The sequence below is a fragment of the Pelodiscus sinensis genome, chromosome 1, assembly GCF_049634645.1.
Source record: "Pelodiscus sinensis isolate JC-2024 chromosome 1, ASM4963464v1, whole genome shotgun sequence".
In the NCBI taxonomy this organism is placed as follows: domain Eukaryota; kingdom Metazoa; phylum Chordata; order Testudines; family Trionychidae; genus Pelodiscus; species Pelodiscus sinensis.
In genome coordinates this window covers 155876364-155898773 of record NC_134711.1, presented here as the reverse complement: position 1 = coordinate 155898773, position 22410 = coordinate 155876364, and the positions used below count along the sequence as shown (strand labels likewise).

At 40.2% G+C, this 22410-nt stretch overlaps 1 long non-coding RNA gene across 1 annotated transcript in view; it reads left to right on the top strand.

The window, feature by feature from the left end:
* Window positions 1-22410, top strand: part of LOC112544762 (uncharacterized) — a 102814-nt gene that overhangs the window by 75570 nt on the left and 4834 nt on the right. Inside the window, exon 2 of the long non-coding RNA XR_003088091.2 lies at window positions 15056-15117. This is a non-coding gene — a long non-coding RNA (uncharacterized LOC112544762). The remainder of the gene's footprint in view (window positions 1-15055; window positions 15118-22410) is intronic.

Here is a 22410-nt window from a genome sequence, read left to right as displayed (position 1 = left end):
GTGCTTCAATTACAGGAAGACTATGAACGGGGTGATGTGGCTAGGAAAAAGGCAAATGTGATTTTAGTGCATTAGGCAAAGCATTTCTGATAGAGAGAGAAGTATTAATGTCATTGTACAAGGCATTGTGAATCCTCACTTGGAATACCATGTACTGTTCTGATCATCCATGCCAGAAAAAATTGAATTTAAACTGCCCCAGATGCAGAGATGAACCACTTGGAAGATCAGGACAATGAAAGCCCTGTGTTATGAGAGAAGACTGAAAGGACATGGCTTGTTAATTTTGCAAAATGAAATCTGGGACGGTGGGGAGGATGTTTAATTTCTATAAATACATTATGAGGGTAAATGCAGCGGGAGGTGAAGAGCTATATAAGCTTAAAGGCAGTGGTGGCACAAAACCAAACCAATATAAATTGGCAATAAATAAATTCAGGTTAAAAATTAGAAGTTTTCAAGCCATCAGAGGGGTGAGGTTCTGTAACAAAAGAGTAGGAGTTGTAGGGGGCAAACAACATAATTTCTTTTAAGAGTGAGCAGAACAAATATTTGATTGAAATTGTATGACAGAGTTCTTTGTGATGGGAGCAGGCAGACGTCAACAGCCCAGGGGCTGACTTCAATTTATGTCCTATGTTCATAAAGCTCATGCTTCAAGTGTTTCAGCTGGCTTCAGGCGGAGGTCAGAGAAATATTCTTCCTCCACTCTTCAATGTCATCTGGGAAAGGTTTTTTTTTTTTTTTTTAAATCTTCATAGGTAGTAGGTATAAAAGGCAGGGCAATGCCTTCCCAAACTACCAGCCCAGCCACATCCACATTGCACTCCTAGCCCTCACCCCCTTCTGTGCGTCTCCTCCATTCTACCAGGGCTGTCTGGGTTTCAGCCCTGTGTAAGCTGGGGTTGTACCACTTGCTCACCCAGGGTTGGGAGGCTGGGGCTGGTTGCCACCTATGCTTTAGGGGCAGCAGGCCTGCCTGTCTTCCAAGGATGGGGGCATGCCCTCCCCATGCTCCAGGGAAGAGTGAGGCCAAGTGACACCTACCTTCCCTCTCTCACTTGCTCCCACCAGGGCTGAGAATGGCAGGCAGCACATGGCCCAGCCTATGTTCCCGCTCATCTTTCCCATCCATCTGCAGAATAAATTTTTATGCACACCGAGGCATGTGCAAATTTGCACCAACAGTAGAAACAGAAAAACTGTGTATGCTCTGCTCATCAGCCTGGCAGGATTGAAATCTCCTCTGCCCTAAATTCAGCCGTATCCCATGATCTCCTTGCTCTGAAGTATTAGGAGATGGCCACAACTGGTAATGGGACAATTCTCCTGAAAGTTAGATTGGCAATGACATGGGAATTTTGTGTTTTTTCTCCCTAACATGTGACTGTGGAGCACTTTTCAGGATTATGAGGGTATATCCCATTTAATAATATTCTTGACATTTTGGGTTGGGTTCCGGTCAGTGTTCCCTCTACTTTTTTTTTTCCAACCATGTGTGGAATAAAATATGTTATGTGCACTGAGGCATGTGCAGATGAAACACATGCCACTGGCCATAGGTGCTGTGCACACTCTGCTAATCAGCTGGTTGACATTTGAACCACTTGTAGGTGGCCACCCAAGCACTCGGCTTACAGGGAACAATGGTTCTGATGGACCTGGGACTGTGCCTTGTACAATGACATTAGTAATTCTCCACCTGTTGCTCACAATAGTCTAGTCTCCTGTGTGCCGTAATACTTTGGTTCAACTTCAGTTGTTGGGTCAGTATGGGAGACTGTGCAGAATGTCAGACTAGATGAACTAGTGGTTCCTTCTGGCCTTATTCTCTATAACTCTAAGGCCTGGTCTGCACTACATTGGCAGGTCAAAGTAAGATACACAACTCCAGCCCTGGAGTCGACATATCTTACATCATGTTTCCGTGCCATCCGAACAGTGGGAGGCCAATGAGAGTGGCTTCCCTTACTCCTCATGAAAAGCAAGAATACTGGCACTGACAGGTGCACCCTTGAGTTCAATCTAGCAAGTCTATACTACACCCATTAAATCAAACCCTGGAAGATCAACCACGGTAGTGTCCATCTTCTGCATAGAACTGACGTGCCCTAAATGCAGTGTTCCAGATCTTAGTTCTGTACAGTTTGCAGGTTAGAGTACAGTCTCCTCTGGACAAGAGAAAGAAACTCAAAATCTTATCAATCTCCCTACACTCCCTGTCAAAGTGGCTTTTTTAAAAAATAACATTTGGTGTGACAATCCTCAGAGATGTGGTAGGGTTGCCAGCTCCCTTGTCTGGATTTGCAGCAATTGTATCCAGTCAATCTGGTCAGGAAAGTTGGCAACCCTAGATGTGGGACTTTAGAAGTAGCTCGGAAGGAGGTACACGAGTGGATTGAGGGCAAATGAGGCATCTCACTGACTTCATTTCTACAAATATAACAACTTTACATAAGCATGAAAACCACACTGATACTCCAGAACTGCAAGAGGGGAAACTACTTCCTGACTAATTATCTTCATACTTGCTAGAATTAGGTGTGAGGCACTCTGGGTTGAGAGAGCACTGATGAAATGCTATATCTTATTTTTGTCTGTTGCTGCAACATACTGTTTTGCCTTTTATTATTAGATTTAATAGAGGTTTTTCACCTTTAAAGTGGAAATACACAGCCATGCCCCCTGCATGAACCCCAGCACTGCATACATCTCAATCAGTCATGACATTGTCTTGCTTTGTATCACATGGTGTGCATTTTCCCCTGTAAAGATGATTATGCCTCATAAATCCTTTCAGTGGCTGCAGGTGAAATGGGTATGAAAGTGAACCATTGTCACTTTGTTATAGAATGGAAAACAGCACCAATGGAAAAAAGCAAATCACAATTTATGTACAAGTAACTCTTTCCATGGAAAAAGGTTAGCTTTTTGTTTTCTTATATACACAGGTTCCTTTGATCAAAACTCCTTCTCATCTCCCCCACAAACTTATTATTTTATAACTATATGTATACCGTCACCTTGAATGCCATGTACAGTTCCTATCTCTTAAGGTGCAATACAGCAGAACAATATAAAAAAGCAGGTAGCACGCGTGATGTACGGCATGGAGGGACATCTGTGTGTCAAGCTTTTGATGGAGTTTAGAAAGACAAAGCTGGGGTGGTCAGAGCAATGTCATAAAGATATACAGTTCTATGTATGGGTTAGAAAGAGAAAAGAAGGGCTCTTATTTACACTTAATTGCAATATAACTACTGTTACTAGTTTGAAGCCTGCTACCCATTCCTTTCCTTTGGTGTCCTCTAGTCCTTCTATTATGGGAACTAATGGAGAACTTTTCTTTATGCACCCTCTCCACACCACTCATGCTTTTATAGACCTCTATCATATCCCCCTCTGTCTCCTCTTCTCTAAGCTGAAAAGTCCCAGTCTCTTTAGCCTCTCTTCATATGGGACCTGTTCCAAACCCCTGATCATTTTAGTTGCCCTCCCCTCTCCCAGCCTCTCTCTTCCCCTCTCTCACCTCTTTTTCCCAGTCTCCCCCAGTTTTGTTCAATAAAGAGAGATTCTATTTTTGAACACATGTTTTCTTTATTTTGTACATCAGGAAGGGGGGCTAGGGAAGGGTAAGTGGAAGGAGGTGAGGGAGGAATGGGGTATGCGCCCCCGATGGGGAGGACTGGGCTGGCTCTGCGGGCTCCTCGGGGTGGAAGTTCTCCTGCAGCCCCCCGATTGCCTCCTCCCCCCGGATGGCAGCCTGCGGCAAGTGCAGCGGAGGTGATGTCCGAGTGCTGTGATGTTCCGCGTGTGGGCACTCAGGGCACTGCAAGCCAGGACTGCTTTGCAAGTGGGGAACCCTGAGAACTGTCTGTCCGGGGTGGGGGTCAGGTCCCTTTAAGCACAGCCCTCGGCTAGCCTGAGACAGCAGCTCCACGCTCTAAGTTCTCATATGATGCCCTGCTGGCACTGCTTCCAGCCATCCTTAAACTCTGCTCAGGGTCCACTCTGTGTGGACATGCCAGTTCGAATTAGCAAAACACTAATTCGAACTAGTTTTTAAGTCTAGCTGCGCTAATTCGAATTAGCTTAGTTCGAATTAACTAATTCGAACTAAGTTAGTTCGAATTAGCGCTGTAGTGTAGACATACCCTTGGATAGAAAGTTGGCTTCTTCCTTTGTCTCCCCTGGGTAATTTGTGAAAGATATTTGCCAGTGATTTTATCCACTGACTACACATGAGGAACTAAGAGTCTGAACATGTGCAAATAATTTTTCATAAGTAATAGGCTTTTAAAAAGAACATATTCAAAAGGGATTGAATTTTATCATTTACCCAGGAAAAAGACCTTTTTTTCAGTTTCTCAGGGTGCTATTTCTGTGGCACTTCATATCTTATGCAATCACTATCACATATGTTTTTAGCTCTGAGTTGACCTATTCCAGTGAGTAAGGGTGTGGGCCTTTATATCTTTGTTGTGTGTCTATGCCACAGTGTACATTGTTACAGGTTGCCTAGATAACTCTTCATTCTTTACATCTGAGATTCAAATATATTTACTGATGCCTTCCTTCTCATTTAAAATAAAAAGCAGTCTATGTTATTTACTGGCTTAGAGTTGATCTTCAATTAGATATTGTGTATTTCCTCTGAAATTATGGAGGTGTGTTTTGTTTTTGTTTCTTGAGAAGTTCTGTCTTTTGCTTTTTGTTGGTGCTTAGTAGCAGGACTGCATGCATGTCTGAACTCAGTACAGGTGTCAGAAAGAGGCAAAGTATTCTAAACTGATATGGTGATGCTAGTTTTTTATATCTGTCATCAGAGTTAGGAGAACTTTGCCAGTCAGGGAATTATGTACAACACATAAGCAGGGCAAAGCTTTAAGCTCTCAGATATTCATTTCAGAAGAGATGTGTTGTGCTTTGGTAAATAACTCAGGAAGCATGTATTTTTACATAAAGCACTCTGAGTCTGACTGCTGTTTTTCAACCGTGATATTACCAGAACTCTAGCTGCCTTATTTTCACCTGGAACAGGGATGTATACTTATTAAATCACAAAATGAATTCAGATTTCCTAAGGAGTTGTGTAACACCTGAAATGTACCAGGACTGTCATGGCCATAAAAACTTGAAATTAAGGACAGAAAAGGCACTCTTAATCCATTCCTTTCCGATGCCATTGTAGGTTGCGAATACATTTCCAGAATCTGTGTCCCAATGTAAAGTTATTCTCTGGCCTTTCCTATCTATTCCTGGAATTTTTGGACTGAGTAGTTCCTCTCCCTCCCCCGCATGAAAAAGTCTTCCCCGCCCCCAAAATCCTATTTTAGTTGTCCTGAAACCCATCTGTGAACCTGACATTAATTCATGAGGAGGTGTTAGTGCTGGCAGTGCTCATCTTATTACCTTAGACTAGTGATTAGGACACTCACCTGGCTATTGGAGACCAGGATTTTAATTCTTCTTATGTGGGGCATGGAACAAATAGGGATTTGTCTTGCCCTCATTAGGGTTAAAGAGTGCCCTAGCCCTTGGGTTGCAGGCTATTGTGGAATAGGTCTCTCTCAGTCACTTGTACTGAAACTGTTAAATGTTGTATTAAATAATTGACTAGCTGGCAGGCCAGGTAAAGGGAATGAGCTTCCCTGGCCCTTCGGTGGGCTGCTTTCCTGGGACATTGGAGATGTGAGTTCAAATCCCTGCGCCAGTGATTTAATCATATCCAGTGGAACAGTTTCCACAGGAGAGTTTGCCTTCTCTGCAGGCAAATGGAGCAATTGGAGCCTGGTCTCCCACATAATTGATGATTACCTTTTTTACTGCACTAAAAGTTATGATGTGGGTGGTGCCAATACATGCCTTCTTCTGCTGTTTTTTAAAATGAATTTACCCCGCAAAAAAGCCTATAGAAAAAATGAGATGATGCACTTTAGGCTGTACTACACACTTGGTTTGAAATAAAATGATTTTTTGGTCAACTTCTTTGATTTGCTGCAGTTTTTAAGGGTGGAGGGAGATTTTGGGCCTCTACCTGAACTGAATTTAGGTTCAATTTTTTGGAACAGCCAGCAACTAAAATATCAAATTTTCACCAAGCTCTTCCACACTGCTCCATGATTGTAACAGGGCTAGAACAAGCCCACTGCTGTGGTGGCTTTGTGAATGCACTGGTTAACTTTTTAAAACTTGTGCCAACACTGGTACTTCTTAAATGCAAAACTGATCATTAAGTACACAAATATTAACAGGAGATTTGCTTCTTTACCTAAGACAGATTTTAATAATATTTTTAACCAACCTCCCGACAAATAAATATCTCAAGATACTCTGACCTCACAAATTTTAACGCAGCATTAAGAAAAACCTTTGCACTTTTAATATATTTTGACTTAGCCATTTTGCATGGGCAGTACTCTCAATTCCTATTTTATTTTATGGTTGAATGTGTACTAGATATTATAGCACACGAAAGTTACAAGATGTGCAACAACATTGATGTATGATTTCAAAATAAATTTTAATATCATCCTTTCCAAACATTTTTTACTTTTAATTGTGAAATGTTAGCATTGTCATTGATGTCATTTTTGCATTTATTTCGAAGACTAATACTAGTGGGCAATATAATTAAAGTTACATAATGGCTTTTCCATTGTAACTCTATATCTAGCCACTGATAACTTGTTGAAACTTCCTTATTTTGCATGAAAATCTTCCAACCTTCTCTTCCTGAGGAAAAAACTCAGGATGTAAATTTAAACAAGAATTAATTACTTTTTGATAAGGAGAATAGTTGGAATATGATAGAACAGGGAAATTCCTTATTATAAAAAAATGTTTTCTGCCTTGGCCATTTCATCTGTTTAAAACAATTATAGCATGGAAATAAACTTCTTTGTGAAATGTTTTTTAAAATGTTCCTAACTGATTGGTCTTAATTTTGGTCCTTAGAAAAATGGCATTTCAAGCACTCTTACTACATTTTTCATATCTTTCAATGCCCAGCTACCGAAAAATTTGGCAAGAGTCCACAGTGTGTGTGGCAGGACTTACCAGGAATCTAACCTTATTGATTGTACATTTGCAGACAACTGAGCTGCTAAAGACAATAATAGCCATTAACTTGTTAGAAGCAAAAATGTTTTGTATCCATATTCCACCATAGATAGCTGACAGCCAGAACTGAGATGTTAGATAAGAGTGAATTTTGCCCTTTGTCCTCTTTGTTGTAGACTGGAAAGATAAGCTATTGCTGAGTTAGCTTGGCTATTATAAAAAAGTCTTTCTGATGCGGATACCACAGCATGACAATTGTCAAGAAATATGTTTCAGATGAAATAATGTCATCTTACAGAGAGCTGTGGGAAGACTAATTTGGTCATAGACTGGAATCTGAAGAGAAGAAATGTCTGACAGACACATAGAGCATCTTAAAACAGGAGACCACGTTTTAGTCTGATCTTTTCCTGAAACATGAAAGCAGAATGAACCTTTTCTTAAGATCTATTTTTAAAAGTGCTATCAAGCTGAAACCTTTAATACACTGCCAGGAGATGTCAGCATCAAATGACAAGGTAGACTTAATACTGCAATGTTGCTTATTCTCACCATTTTAACAAAAGTCTCATATTTGTTATTTTTCTTAAAGCCCCAACACATCTCGGCATGTGATATAACTACTATATATTTGAGAGAGTTTGTGTCTGTGTGTTTGTCTGTTTGTGCAAGAAGTCCTCCTAAACTGTAAGAACTAGGACCACCAAATTTAGTATACAGCATCCTCTTATCCTAACTTTAAGCAACATGAGGGTTTGGATGAATCAGGTAACCAGGATGTGCCTGAATTGGATTGCTTCTCATAAAAAAAAAAAAAACCCCGAAAAGAGACAGAATGACCAAATCAAGTGCTAGAAATGTAGCCGTTTTAGTCTGGTGTAGCTGAAAAAGGGCTACATAGTCCTAAATTTCAAATCAAGTGAAGTCCTCAAAGCTGCCATAACTGAAGGTGTGTGTACACAGCAGGGCTTAACTTGAAATAAGCTATGCAAATTGAGCTACAGGGAGTGTCTACACTGCACTTATATTTAAATAGAGCAATCTTTCTTTGACTTCCCTTACTTCTCGTACAATGAGGGTTACAGGAGTTGGAGTAAAAAGTCCTTTAGCTTGACAGTATTTTGACACTACAGGCAGTCCCCGGGTTACATGGATCCGACTTACATCGGATCCCTACTTACAAATGGGGTGAGGCAACCCCGCACTAGCTGCTTCCCCCCAGCAGACCAGGGAGACACGAAGCTAGCACCTTCCTCCCACCCCCCCAGCAGACCAGGGAGATGTGGAGCAGCTTTTCTCAGCAGACACCTCAGCTTGAGAATAAAGGACTGAGGGAAGTGAGGTGTGGGAGAATAAAACTGAGCTCTGGAGAAATGTTTGGCTAGAGTTTCCCCTACAATATGTACCAGTTCCGACTTACATACAAATTCAACTTAAGAACAAACCTACAGTCCCTATCTTGTACGTAACTCGGGGACTGCCTGAATTTCGAAATAACTGCCTACTGTATAGACACGGACTAAGTTATTTTGGAATAGTGCCGGTTATTTCGAAATAGCGTTGCAGTGTAGACGTACCCTGAGGCTACATCTTCACTGTCAGTTCTTCTGGCAGAAAATATGCTAATGAGGGATTCATTAGCATAAGTTGTGATCTCATTAGCATATTTTCTAGAGTTTGTTTTTTCACAAGGGGTTTTTGTGTAAAAAGCAGCAGTATGGACGGGGGATTTTTGCACAGCTCTCCTCCCCATCCACACTGCTTCTTTGTGCAAAGAGAAACGGCAGAAAATATGCTAATGAGATTGTGATTTATGCTAATGAGTCTCTCATTAGCATATTTTCTTTCAGAAGAACTAGCAGTGTAGACGAAGTCTGAGTGAAATTGAAAGAGGGCTGAGGGAGGGCAGGGGCACAGGCTGGGTACGCAGAGTGCCACTTCTGTCACGTGGCTGCAGGACAGAGCTTCTGCAGCAGCTCCATTATGGGCTGGTGGGGGCTGTGCCTTCCCTACCCCAGCTATGGCAGCTCCATGCTGGGACTGGGGGAGAGGGCACCTCCCACTCCACCTCCAGCTGCATCTGTTCCATAGGCATGCCTAACAATTACAGGCCAGTAAGCCTAACTTCAGTACTAGGGAGAAATTGATTGACACATTATTAAGGGACAGAATTATCAGACACACAGTTGAATATGATTTGTGAAGAGTTGACACAGCTTTCGTAGAGGGAAACCATGCCTCACACCTATGTATTAGAATTCTCTGAGGGTGTCAACATGCATCTTGACAAGGGTGATCCAGTAGATATAGTTGACCAGATCTGTCAGAAAGACTTTTACAAGGTCCCTCATTAAAGGCTCTTAAGCAAAGAAAGCACGCATGGAATAAGAAGGAAAGTCCTCTTAATTGGCTAAAAGACAGGACACAGGGTTGGAGTAAGTAGTTAGTTTTCACAATGGGGAGAGAAAGTAATTGTGAGTGCCCCTAGGCATGACACTTGAGCTCCATGTTTATGAGACAAAAATGTTTGGCAAATACCAAATATGAAGGGAAATCCCAAGGTTGCTTCATCTCTCTGTAAGGGGAAAAAGGAAGGAGTAAAATCTCTCTCTTCTACATGAAATATTATACAAAATTTGTGGTCGGGAAGGGTTCCTTACAGAGCACTAGTAATCATTTTAGCATTCTTCTTCAGGAGCAAGAGAATTACATAACTTCATTCGGGCTTTTTATTGTGGACTGAATTATTCCAGCCTGGAAATGCTAGTGGGCAACGGAAGTTCCACTCTTACTTTTAACAAAAATTACAACCAAATCCAAGGAGAATACAAAAGGATTCACCATATTGGGTCTGACCAATGGTCCACCTAGTGAAATATCCCATTGACTGACAGTGGCTAATACCAGAGGCCAGGGGCGGATATAGGGCAGGGCGAATGGGGCGGCTGCCCTGGGCCCCGCGCTTAAAAAAGCCCCGTGCATACGCCATGGCACCACCGCGCATGCACATGGCGTCACGGCACATGCGCCATAGCAAAGGGGGGCCCCGTGGAGTTATGCTGCCCGGGGCCCCGCAAAACAATCATCTGCCCCTGCCAGAGGCTTCAGTGGGAATGAACAGACTAAACAAATTATCAAGTGACTGATCCCCTCTATCTAGTCCCCTGTTTTTCAAATGTGAGGAGGTAAATAACACATGTTTATTCACTTTCTGCACATCATTTGTGATTTTATAGACCTGTATCATACCTCCCTCCTTCAATCAACTTTTCAAAATTTTCTCATCCCACATTTATTAAACTCTCCTCATATAGAATCTGTTCCATTTCCTAATCCTGTTTGTTGCCCTTCCCTGTACCTTTTCCAATTCTAATGCAATCCTTCTGCCACGTGGAGTTGGTTTGTCTTTTTTAAGATTAATTCACCAAAATTTATTCGTCTCTTCACAATCAACTGCCCAAACAAAGATGACAGTCAGTTCTCAAACAGCTCCACCTATTGGCAGTACATTATTAAATGAAAGTAGCTTAATTTTCTGTTTGTTTTATCTTAAGAGCTTTTATGTTCTGAAAAAGAGGAGGACTAGGAATACCCACAACTGTAATGGATCACAACCAACCAGGTGCCTACTTCAGAGAAGGAAAAAAGTAGGTAGGCAAGTACTTACCTTTGATTTCAATTATAGCTACAGAGACTCTTTAGGAAATATAACTTCACTGTATCCTAAAAAAAATGGATCTTTAAGGCAAATAAAAAGCACCAAAACTTGCTTAGCTTTTAAAGTTTAATATTTGTAAGCCAAACTCTCTTGAAGGTCCAACTCTCATGATTTTTGAAAGCTCATTACATCTCCACAGTGTTGAAGGCCATATTTGTCGAAGGGTGCATCTACACAGCAGGACTTAACTGAAAATAAGATATGCAAATTGAGCTATGTCAATTGTGTAGCTTATTTCAAAATAGCTTATTTCAAAATTGGGAGCATCTACACAGCACTTATTTCAAAACAGAGCACTCTTCCTCCAACTTCCTTTACGTCTCAATACAATGAGGGTTACAGGATTCGGAGTAAAAAGTCCTCTAGCTTGACAGTATTTCAACATTATTTCGAAATAACTGCCTGCTGTGTAGACATAGACTAAGTTATTTCAAAATAACACTAGTTATTTTGAATTAATGTTGCTATGTTGACATACTCAAAGTCACTTTTTGAAAATGGAACTTACATTCCTCGGTCACTTAAAAACTTTGAAATGTTAACCTGACACACAATATGTGGTTGTGGCAGAGCAATTTTCAGCTGTGTCAATATTTTTTCCAGAGTAGTTTTTTTGCTCCATGGTGTTCAGAATGCTTTCATTCTCCTTCCTTGAAGAGTATTCAGAAGTCAGCAGGGGCATTAGAGTTTGAGGTTTGATAAATCTGAGTTTAAATATATGCTGTTTGAAAAAAAAAGGCATGTTTTTTTTAAATGGTGCTTGCGCATTTAGGTTCAAGTTAAAATTGTAGCAAAAAATCTCATCAGAGGATATTCACACTAGCTTTCATCAAAAAAAGTCTTTCCTTTAACAAAGAAAGATGCTGTTAAGGAGGAATCTGCATCAGAGGCAGCCAGCGTGGATGGCCATTCAGGAAATGCTATGCCTTAAAACAAAATACAGGACTATGTATGTACCAGACTAACACGGCTACATTTCTATCACTAAGCCTTGAAGGCACTAAACCTAAATCTTGTCTTCATTAGAGGCAGACAAAAAAGGTGTGTTCTTAACTTGAGCTAGTTCATTTGAGTTAACTAATGCAAGGTGAAATGCTCATGAAGGCTCACAGCATGAGGCAGGACTTTCCATGAGGCAGGATATTCACATAAACTCTAGGGGTATGTCTACACTACCACCCTAGTTTGAACTAGGGTGGTAATGTAGTCAACCGGAGTTGCAAATGAAGCCCGGGATTTGAATTTCCCGGGCTTCTTTTGCATGTTGCCGGGCGCCGCCATTTTTAAATGTCCACTAGTTCGGACTCCGTGCCCCGCGGCTATATGCGGCACAAACTAGGTAGTTCGGACTAGGCTTCCTATTCCGAACTACCTGTACTCGTGGAACGAGGAGTACAGGTAGTTCGGAATAGGAAGCCTAGTCCGAACTACCTAGTTTGTGCCGCATGTAGCCGCAGGGCACGGAATCCGAACTAGCGGACATTTAAAAATGGCGGCGCCTGGCAACATGCAAATGATGCCCGGGAAATTCAAATCCCGGGCTTCATTTGCAACTCCAGTTGACTACATTACCACCCTAGTTTGAACTAGGGTGGTAGTGTAGACATACCCTAGGTTCCTCCAGAGGCTTGTACTGGACATGCTAACTCATGTCCAAACTACAACTGCCTTATATTCAATAGGGTTTACCTCTATTTAATTAAATGGAGTTGATTAAGTCATTTTAAAAACATACCTTTTCATATTGGAGATAAGGCCTTTGTGTATAAGCACTTGAGTTAATCATGAGACCACAGCAGTTGGAAAATAAGTGGAGGTGAGACTATTGACAGTAGTGATCAGCAGTGACACTTCCATTCTGAAATTAAGAGCTGGAGGTGAGAAAGGAGAAGAGGGAAGTTTTAATGTTCTGCGTTCAAGTGACTAGTTGTAGAGAAGGATTCAGTTCTGAGGTACATATAAAAAACAAAACTGGATGTGCCATAACTTTATTTTACTGCAATTACCCTGAGGAGACTTCAGTTTTATGGTGTGTATCAAAGGTTTCTCACTATACCAATTGACCTTCAGTCCTGGGGCAGGTGTGGATAACTTATCTCATTTTGACTGTACATGGTGCTAGGAAGACCTTGAGAACAAGACTCGCTTCCTCCTGAGACAAGTCCTTGTCCCACTGTCAGTAAGCTCTTGTGTGATGGATGTTTAATTATTTTCCTCCTTCTTTCTAAGTGTCCTTGCCTGGAGCATTGTGAGAACAGAAAAAGGACATCTAATATTATGTCTTTATTCCTTGGGAATGTGCTTGTCTCAAACTCAACTGGCACAGGTGACCTTGTCTTTGGTAGACAATATGAATGAATATGTATTTCTCTGAGCTTCAACACGAGTTCCTAAAATTTACTCAGATCATATGAAATAATATGTAGGTATCTAATTCTCTGATGGGGAAGAAGGTTGGAGCAGTGAGTGCTGGCTTAAAGAAAACCCCTGTTAATCTCAGACAAATTATAATAGCCAAGAGCAAAGACTGTAACTATCATCTGTAGTGACAAATGGTTTAATTAGTGGTGAAAACACAAAAAAATGCATCTTGCCTCAGGAAAACTATGTCACCGAGAAAATATCCATACCAAGTCTGAGAGTAAATGCTCATTGAAAAATGTCTGACCCAGGGATTTGCCATAATGCTGGAACAGAGTAATCAGAAGAGTTCCCCAGAAATGGAAGACTAGTAGAAGACACTGAAGAAACTGTCATTATGCAATAAAGGGCTTGTTGAACATAAACTAAAATTACTTCTCATTTGAAAGATCCTGGATGTAAACTTCAAAGAGACAGTGATATTCCTTATGAGACACAGACCCGATATTTTCTTCTATTGAGAGAACAAAAAAAATTTAAACAATACAGGCCGTCATTCGAAAGTGCTATATTTATTACTGAGAAGTGTGCGAAACAGTGATTAAGAAAAACTTTAAAAACAACAGATGGTCTGGTAGCACTGTATAGACTAACAAAACATGTAGATGGTATCATGAGCTTTTGTGTTTTTTAAGTTTATTCTGTACAGACTAACTCATGAAGTTCCAGTAGTAAAGAAAGTTTGCCTTGGACTGTCTTGTTTCTTGCTAAATGTATACTGAAATGGCGAGACACATTCAATGGAGATAAACAATGAGAAGTCCTGTGGCAACAATGAGAAGTCCTGTGGATTTAAATATCCCGGGCTTCATTTGCATCTTACCAGGAGCCGCCATTTTTAAAGTCCCGGTAGTTCGGACTCCGTGCCCGCGGCTACACGCGGCACGGAGTAGGTAGTTCAGATTAGGCTTTCTAATCCGAACTACCGGTACACCTCATGGAACAAGAAACAAGACAGTCCAAGGCAAACTTTCTTTACTACTCATGGAACCGAGGTGTATCGGTAGTTCGGATTAGAGAGCCTAATCCGAACTACCTACTCTGTGCCGGAGTCCGAACTACCGGGGCTTTAAAAATGGCGGCGCCCGGTAAAATGCAAATGAAGCCCGGGATATTTAAATCCCGGGCTTCATTTGCAACTTCGGTTGCCTACATTAACCACCCTAGTTCGAACTAGGGTGGTAGTGTAGACATACCCTCATAGACTAACAGATTTATTGGAGCATAAGCTTTTGTGGGTAAAGACCCACATTGTCAGATGTATCTTTGCCCATGAAAGCTTATGCTCCAATAAATCTGTTAGTCTATAAGGTGCCACAGGACTTCTTGTTGTTCATTCAGATTCACGCTGACATGGCTACCCCTTCTGATACTATTCAATGGAGATGATTCTGGATATGGGCAAAAGATTAGAAAATGTGAAGTCTTTTTTAATCAAATATGCTTCATAGCATAGTAATCTGAATTGATCTGTGACAAACACTTTGCAATGGAGATAAATGTAAAGTTCACATATTAGTGTGGAATTGTATATGATTTTTCAGGTAGATGAAAAGATGGCCCATGCAAACCCTGGAAAGTTTCTGAGCATGAAAAGATTGTTTTAAACAGTCTGTCAGGCAAGAATGTACTGTCATGACAGACCAACTTAAGTGGGTTTCCTCAGAAATAACCCCACAGAAGTGAGTGCAAATTCCCACCTCTGAATCCAGCCTTTTGAAGCTATGCCGTAAAGAGAGAATCATTGTACGACTGAGTACATATTCTTAGTCTGTGAACCAACCTGTATGAAGGAAAGACTATCCTATAGATATCGATGCTTCTTCTGATTAAAATTCGATAATGTATTTACAGCCACAGAAAAGCCCATTGGTTGGACTTTACGGACTGATCTCCTATCAGCGCCTTTGTTGCAGGTAGGCTGATCTCTACACTCATTGTCCTAGGTGAGAGTCTTACTATGTTTTCTCTGTCATATTTTCATTTTAAGATTAAATGTGTTGGGCAGTGTGATAACATAACTGTGGAAATTAAACTTTTCATAGCCTTTGAGGAGAAGCACAGCACCAATGAAGGTGTGGCTAGGTAGTCTGCCTTGCTGGAGAATTCACAGTGTGGGCAGGGAACTGCACAGCCTGAAAAAAATCTGGTCCTCACCCAAAAAGCAGTGACATCCAAGGAGCTTGGAGCTTAGTATGAGTGCCCCTGCAGGATGACCAGGGGGAAATACAGACGTAGTTGCCCTAAATAGTAATGTTCTTCCTTGATTCCTTGAGAATAGTAAGGGCCTATGACTATGTTACTAAAAATGTAAAACACTGGCTAGACAGACATGATTCAAAACAATGAGTAACAGTAAAATTAGAGTGAACAGGATGGGAGTAGTACTGAGGAAAATCAAAATACACTAATGAAGCAATGGAGTTTGAGAAGCGCACTGTCAGAATGATAAAATAGAAAAAAAAAAGACAACTTGATTTATAAAACCACAATTTCCTCTGTAATATTCATCTACAAGTCAAATGACTTTGAAGTTCTACTGCAGGGATCCATGTTGCTTCCAGAGAGCTTTTAGCATGCTAATTAGCAGACTCCACTAAATCCAGTGGTATTGCATATCAAAGGAATGACCTTTTGTGTCTGATCTATCCCAGTTCTTTGTTCCTTTGCGGAAGGATCAAGAGCCCAATACCCTGAGCTCTTACAAGGAATAAGCTAATGTTTGCATAGTGTTTGTGTTGACAAGGTAGTCAAAACAACCTGAGAGGAATTGAAGGAACAGTCAGAAATAGTCCACTTCAACCACTTTGTGGAGTATATACTTGAGTACATTCTCTTTCCTACAGAAAGCAGTGTTCATTCCAAACTGACAATTGGGTTTAATTAAAAAAAAAGTTTCTATGCATTGGAAATATAGTACTTACTCTGGTTTGATGCCTGCAGGAATTTCTAAGAGGAATGGGTCAAAGCCAAATAGTAGTGGTTAAGTTTCTGAGCTCATCTGACAGAGAGTAAATATTTTTCTTCGGTATGCACACTTACAGGCTACGATTAGACTGGCCCCTTCTCCGGAACAGTCATGCAAAGTAGGTAAGTCAGAATAGGGAAATCCGCGGGGGATTTAAATATCCCCCGTGGGATTTAAATAAACATGGCCGCCGCTTTTTTTCCGGCTTGGGGAAAAGCCGGAAAAAAGCGTCTAGACTGGCGTGATCCTCCGGAATAAAGCCCTTTTCCAGAGGATCTCTTATTCCTACTTTAAAGTAGGAATAAGAGAAGGAATAAGAGATCCTCCGGAAAAGGGCTTTATTCCGGAGGATCGCGCCAGTCTAGACGCTTTTTTCCGGCTTTTCCCCAAGCCGGAAAAAAAGCGGCAGACATCTTTATTTAAATCCCGCGGGGGATATTTAAATCCCCCGTGGATTTCCCTATTCTGACTTACCTGCTTTGCATGACTGTTCCGGAGAAGGGGCCAGTCTAGACGTAGCCACAGTGTATTATTGAGAAACTAGATGTGTATGTTTGTTGAACAGAACTTCACACAGAATTTAATCATCAAGGAAGACTTTTCAATTCAATGGCTGTAATTGGAGCTAGTGGGAAGCCATTTAGCATCTGTAATTGTAATTTCCTTAATGACGACATTTTACTGCTTAAGAACCATGATTGCATGTACCACAGTTAATTATCCATCACATATTCCATTCCATATTTTCTATTTAGAACACAAGCAGGAGAGAACATATAGAAGTTAATTCCTAGCAAACAATTTCTGGAATTAGGTGTTGATCACTTAATAATTTTGTCTCAAAGGGAGCTTTGAGTCATAGATCATCAATAATGTGGCCTTTAATTGGACTTGAAAGTCATTCAGTGCTGTGGCAAATAACATTGACAAACACAGTTGCTCATTTCAGTAACAGAAAAACCACTGTCTGCACTTAAAAAAAACCCAAGTAATTACTTCAATAATTGCCTTTTAAAATGTCAGCCTCCAGAAAGTGGCTTTAGGTTTACTTACAGGAACCCAATAAGACATACTGCCAACATTTGGGCACTCTTGGATGTTGTCGTTCTAATTGTGCTTAGAGTTCTCTTGGAATTGGCTTGAAATACTGAATTTATCACTACTCAGTTACTGTGATTTAGAGCTAAGTGAATGCTACACAATATAAGTTGTGAATGCTCACTAGAAGAATGTACCACAGATTCACTTAATTGTATCTGCAACTCAGAAGATGTGTATGAGATTTCATTGGAAAGTGTATCATACAAAGAAGAGGTACACAGTGAATATTCATGCAACCACATGAGCATCACATTTCAAACCAGAGGATTCTGCCTGGCTATTCTGGAAATACTGAGAGTTTGGAAATCATCCTTTCAGGAATCAGAAACAATATCTTATAATTTCAGTCACCATTAACACAATGCACAAAGTGAGTACCCTAATGATAGAACTATTCATGGCATTCATTCTAGGTTGTAATCCTTAAATAAGTTTTATCCAGTTGTTTCTCCTCTGTATTAATAGCTTTATGATTGATTATATGGTAGATAACACGTCTCTAAGGTGCCACAGGACTACTCGCTGTTTTTAAAGTTACAGACTAACATGGCTATTGCTCTGAAACTCAGTGACACTGATTTATAAAAAATGGCATTGAATGTCTTGATATATATATATTCCTATTCATAGATCAAGATGCTATCTTCAAATGTCACTAAGTTATAATTTTACGACCCAGTGTTAAGCACCTAAATAGATATGGCCTAACTTTTCAGTTTCCACAACAACTATTGCTATTGCTGAACTATGGGTGGTCAGCTTTTTAGACAGTGACACCAATTTGTTTCAACTGTTAGCTTTCGGTACTCAGATCTGAAAATGTTGGCCTTATTATTGTTAATTTATCACTTCTGCATATATCAGTCAAGACTAACAAAAAACGGAGCTGTATTTTGGATTTAAGGAGCTGTTAGGGAAGTGGAAAATCTACCAGTGACCCATCAAAATGATTGTAAGATATAATGTTTCTCTACATTCCTACGCCACTTTCCACAGCTCCCATTGGCTGGGAATGGTGAACTGTCATCACTGGGAGATGCAGGGGTCTGTACCTGCAGACGCTCAGGAAAACAAACTATCTCTTGGCCTGTTAGGAGCTAACCTGGATGAACCGCATGTGGCTGGCATGAGAAAGATTCCTCACCCTTAATGTACACCTTTGTAGGTCAGACGAATGCACCGTGTACACAAGTCCACAATATTTGATTTACTTTTGAGGATTTCGTCAATGATGCTGGTGCAAGTTCAGAGGTATAAATACATAGCTGTTAAAATCCTCTTGCTAATTATGTTAGCTAAGGTCTTTGAGCTTATAGCAAAAAGATACTATTTCATAAGATCCTAAGTTAAATAATTGGTGCTTTATATAATAGTCTAGATATTGGCACTGACAAAAATCAACAGCCCCTAACTCTTAGTCAGTGAGGACTAAGGATATTTTGCATCTAGGGTTGCCAGATAGTTTCACATAAAAAAAAAACCGGGGACCAAAGTTGTTGAGCCCCCCCAAAAAAACCCTGCACCAAAAAAAAAAAAGTCATGGTGCCTTTACATGCCCCCACTCCCACCACCCGCTCCAGACATGGCAGGGGAAGAATGTCCCAAGCAGCTTTCCATCCAACAAAAAACAGAAAATACCAGACATTTTATATGTCCAGTAATTTCTGGGTTTTTTTTACCAGACAGAAGCTGTGAATACCGGACTGTCCGGTCCAAGACCGGACACCTGGCAAACCTATTTGAATCTTGCAAAAACAGAGGCATCTGTTTGTAGGACTGAATGCTATAGTTAGCATATCAGCTCGAGCTTTGTGAAAGGGTGATCTTTGTTTTAACCTGGCTAAGGATTTTTGTTCTGCTAACCATAAAATTTCCAGTTCCTCCTGAGTATATCTTTTGCTGAGAAACTAGTGAAATCCTTTTCTGCAAAAAATACATTTGAATTGGAATTTTTGATTTTTACAACATTTGTAACTCCATTGTTCCTTTCATTGAAGAGTCAAATGTATAAACTTTTTACTAACAATCAGACTCATGGAACATGGCTTTACATTGGAAAATTTGTCAAGTGGGAAATAGTCCCTGCAACATAGTGCCTAGTCTAGGCCTATGCATTACTTGCAACCCACTTAATTTTTTGAGATTTTTAAAAAGTGGATACACCTTTATGTGGTTTCATCACTCAAGTGAATTTACCATAGAGAATTTCTTAGAAGTTAGTATTTACAACACTATGATAGTTCAAGAAGTCACCATATCAGGGAACAGAAACATTTTTATGTGACTGGTGTGTATTGCAAATTTTTAGAACGAACCATTTGCCCCCTGTAGCTGGAGACTAAGAATTATTTACTAAACAAATTAGGGAATTATTTACAGTGACATGGATGATGAAAGACCAGGTGAACCAATAATGTCTGGATCCCTGGGTAAGGTCTGGGGGAGTGAAGAGAGACTGGCTCCAGGCCTCCAGGAAGGATGATGCCTTGGGCAGAAGAGACAGGGCTGGGGTCAGCCAACCCTCAGCACTGCACAGACCACAGCAGCCCCAAAAACCTTCAGAGCACTGATTCAGTGCTCCAGCAGCTATTTAAAGGGTCTGGGGCTACGGCCACAGTTGTGGCCAAGGACAGTTGTCCATTTGCACCTCTCCCCCCATTGGCGGGCCTGTGAAATATGTTTGGGCTGTCCTCACACTTAAATAGGGAAACTAGGTGTATTTGTTGCTAGTTATTTGCTAATCTCTACTAGCAATGTTTGTATTAAGTTATAGCAAAAACCCTTCTTATTTTTATCAACAACAACTCACGCTCCTTTGACCACAAACCTCAGAAATTCAATCCTTGTTTTTGTTTCCCTTTTGGAATATCTTTCCACTGACAATGAATTATACATAAGGGACTATTTCTGCATTAGTGTGGAGACTTAAGTAGATGAAACTTTTCTCAGTTTTGTTAAGGCTGTGTGACACATGTGCCACTTCATCTTAAATTTTGCTGTATGTTTTTCATTCTTACTTGTATTAGTCTTCTTGGTGCATTTAAAACCTAAATTAACTTGAACAATTAAAATATGGATGTCGGCTTGACTGCCACAGCCACTTTCATGGTTGCCAGCTTTCTCTGTTTTCATAGAGTCAAAGAACTGGAAGGAGCTTGGTGAGGTCATAGAGACCAGTCTCCTGCACTCCTGGAAAGACCAAGTACCATCTCGACCTTGTGTGGGCAATAAAACAGTGGCAGTTCACCAGGTTAGCCCCTGGTTGGCTGCTGCCACTATATTTACCTGCACCTCTGCACGTATGGGTGATCACAGCTCCCATTGGCTGGGAATGGTTATCTGTGATCCTCTGTAACTTTGGAGATGCAGGTAAATACAGTGGAGTGGGGGCCCACCAAGGGCTAACCCCGGTGGACTGGATTCAGATTGCAAGCCAGTATTTACCCACCCCTTGTCTAAATCATCCCTGACAGGTTTTTGTCTAATCTACTTTTACAAATCTCCAGTGGTGGAGATTTCACAACCTCCCAAGGTAATTCATTTACCCTTGGCAGTTAGAAAGGTTAGTTTTTTTCCAAATGTCCAACCCAAGCATCCCTTGCTGGAATTTTAACTCTTCTTTTCATGATTTTCCAAGTTCCTGCTCCAGTCACCTGTAGACTCTGCCTGCTTTGTAATCTCCAGACTCTCACCAAAATACACTAAAATACCTTTCAGGTTTCTATTTTGTATAATATAACCACTTTAGTTCCTTTCTTTTATTCAGTATGGAAAATGGGTAGTGTCTTCAGTACAGTATAAGAATTAGTAAAACTTTTTGTTGCTGGAAGCCCTGCAGTGTCAATGACGTACTGGTTTGCTAATCCTGAAGAAGATAAATTGCCATATAGCTTTAAATCCTAATCAAATGCTTTTCAGATCTTTTTATTTTATTTTATTTTATTTTATTTTATTTTATTTTATTTTATTTTATAAACAGATCAGGGGTCCTCAAATTTTAACTTATTTTTCAAGAGTATCTGCATTTCAGGGTACTGCTCCTTGAATATTGACTTACTGTTCCACTGTGGGGAATATTGGCACTGATTTTAGGTGCTTCTACTTTTGGTTGAGAAACTTGAGCCTGATTTATAAAAGTGACAGGCTCCCAGAACTCATTCTTATAGGGACTGTAAGAAGACAATAGTTTCAAAAATTAAGCTACATTGGTGCTTCTCATTGTGCATCCCAAATTAATAGTCATTCTTTGAAATGATCTTAACCTCTTCACTGTGGTCTTATTTGCATAAAGAGGATAACTATCTGACTGATTTTATAAAGCTAACTGATGAATTGCCATAAAGTTTTTATAGTTCCCCTATATAAAAGATTTTAGGTAAATGCAACCCCCTTTTTTAAAATAGTGGCAACAGACAGCATCTCTTGAATTCCTGACTACTTCTTGCTCTTCCCTCTGGGTGGTAAATTGCAAGAATATTTGTTACTAGACTGATAAAAGCTTCTAGTATTAATAAGAAATTTGCACTTAAATATCAGCTTCCATCTACTTTATTCCCACTTTTCATAATGGTACATAGTAAAACAGATGGAATATATTTTTATTCTCCATGCAATGGGTATAAACAGGGAAATGCACTGTAAGAAAATATTAAGTAATTTGATAAAATTTCAAAGGATTAGTGCCAAGAATAAGATCAGAACTTTTTGTTTTTTAAACTGAGCTCTCATTTTTGTTCTTATTCTCTGCTGTTGGCAGTAGCAGCTTAGGGGAAATACATATTTCTTTCAGTTCTGTTATTAATTTGCCAGACATGGCTTATGTAAATATTGCCAACGCTTTCCGTATGTTGCATATAAAAATATAATGGTAGTGTTGATTATAGTTTTCTAGTTCTAGTCTAGTTTTGATTTGGGACTAGAAAGTTCCATTTTAGGATAAACTTTGACTATCCCCTAGCTTTTCATAATAAGGAGGTATTCCTCTGAATATTGTTATGATCTTATAAGGCAGGTAAACAATTTCGACGCTTTCAGTCTACAAGAAAAAATAGTTAAGTAGCAAGTGCTAAGAGTGATACTTTTTTACTTGTTTAAAATTGCTGTCACAATTTCTTGGCCACCCATACATTAGAAATGCAAC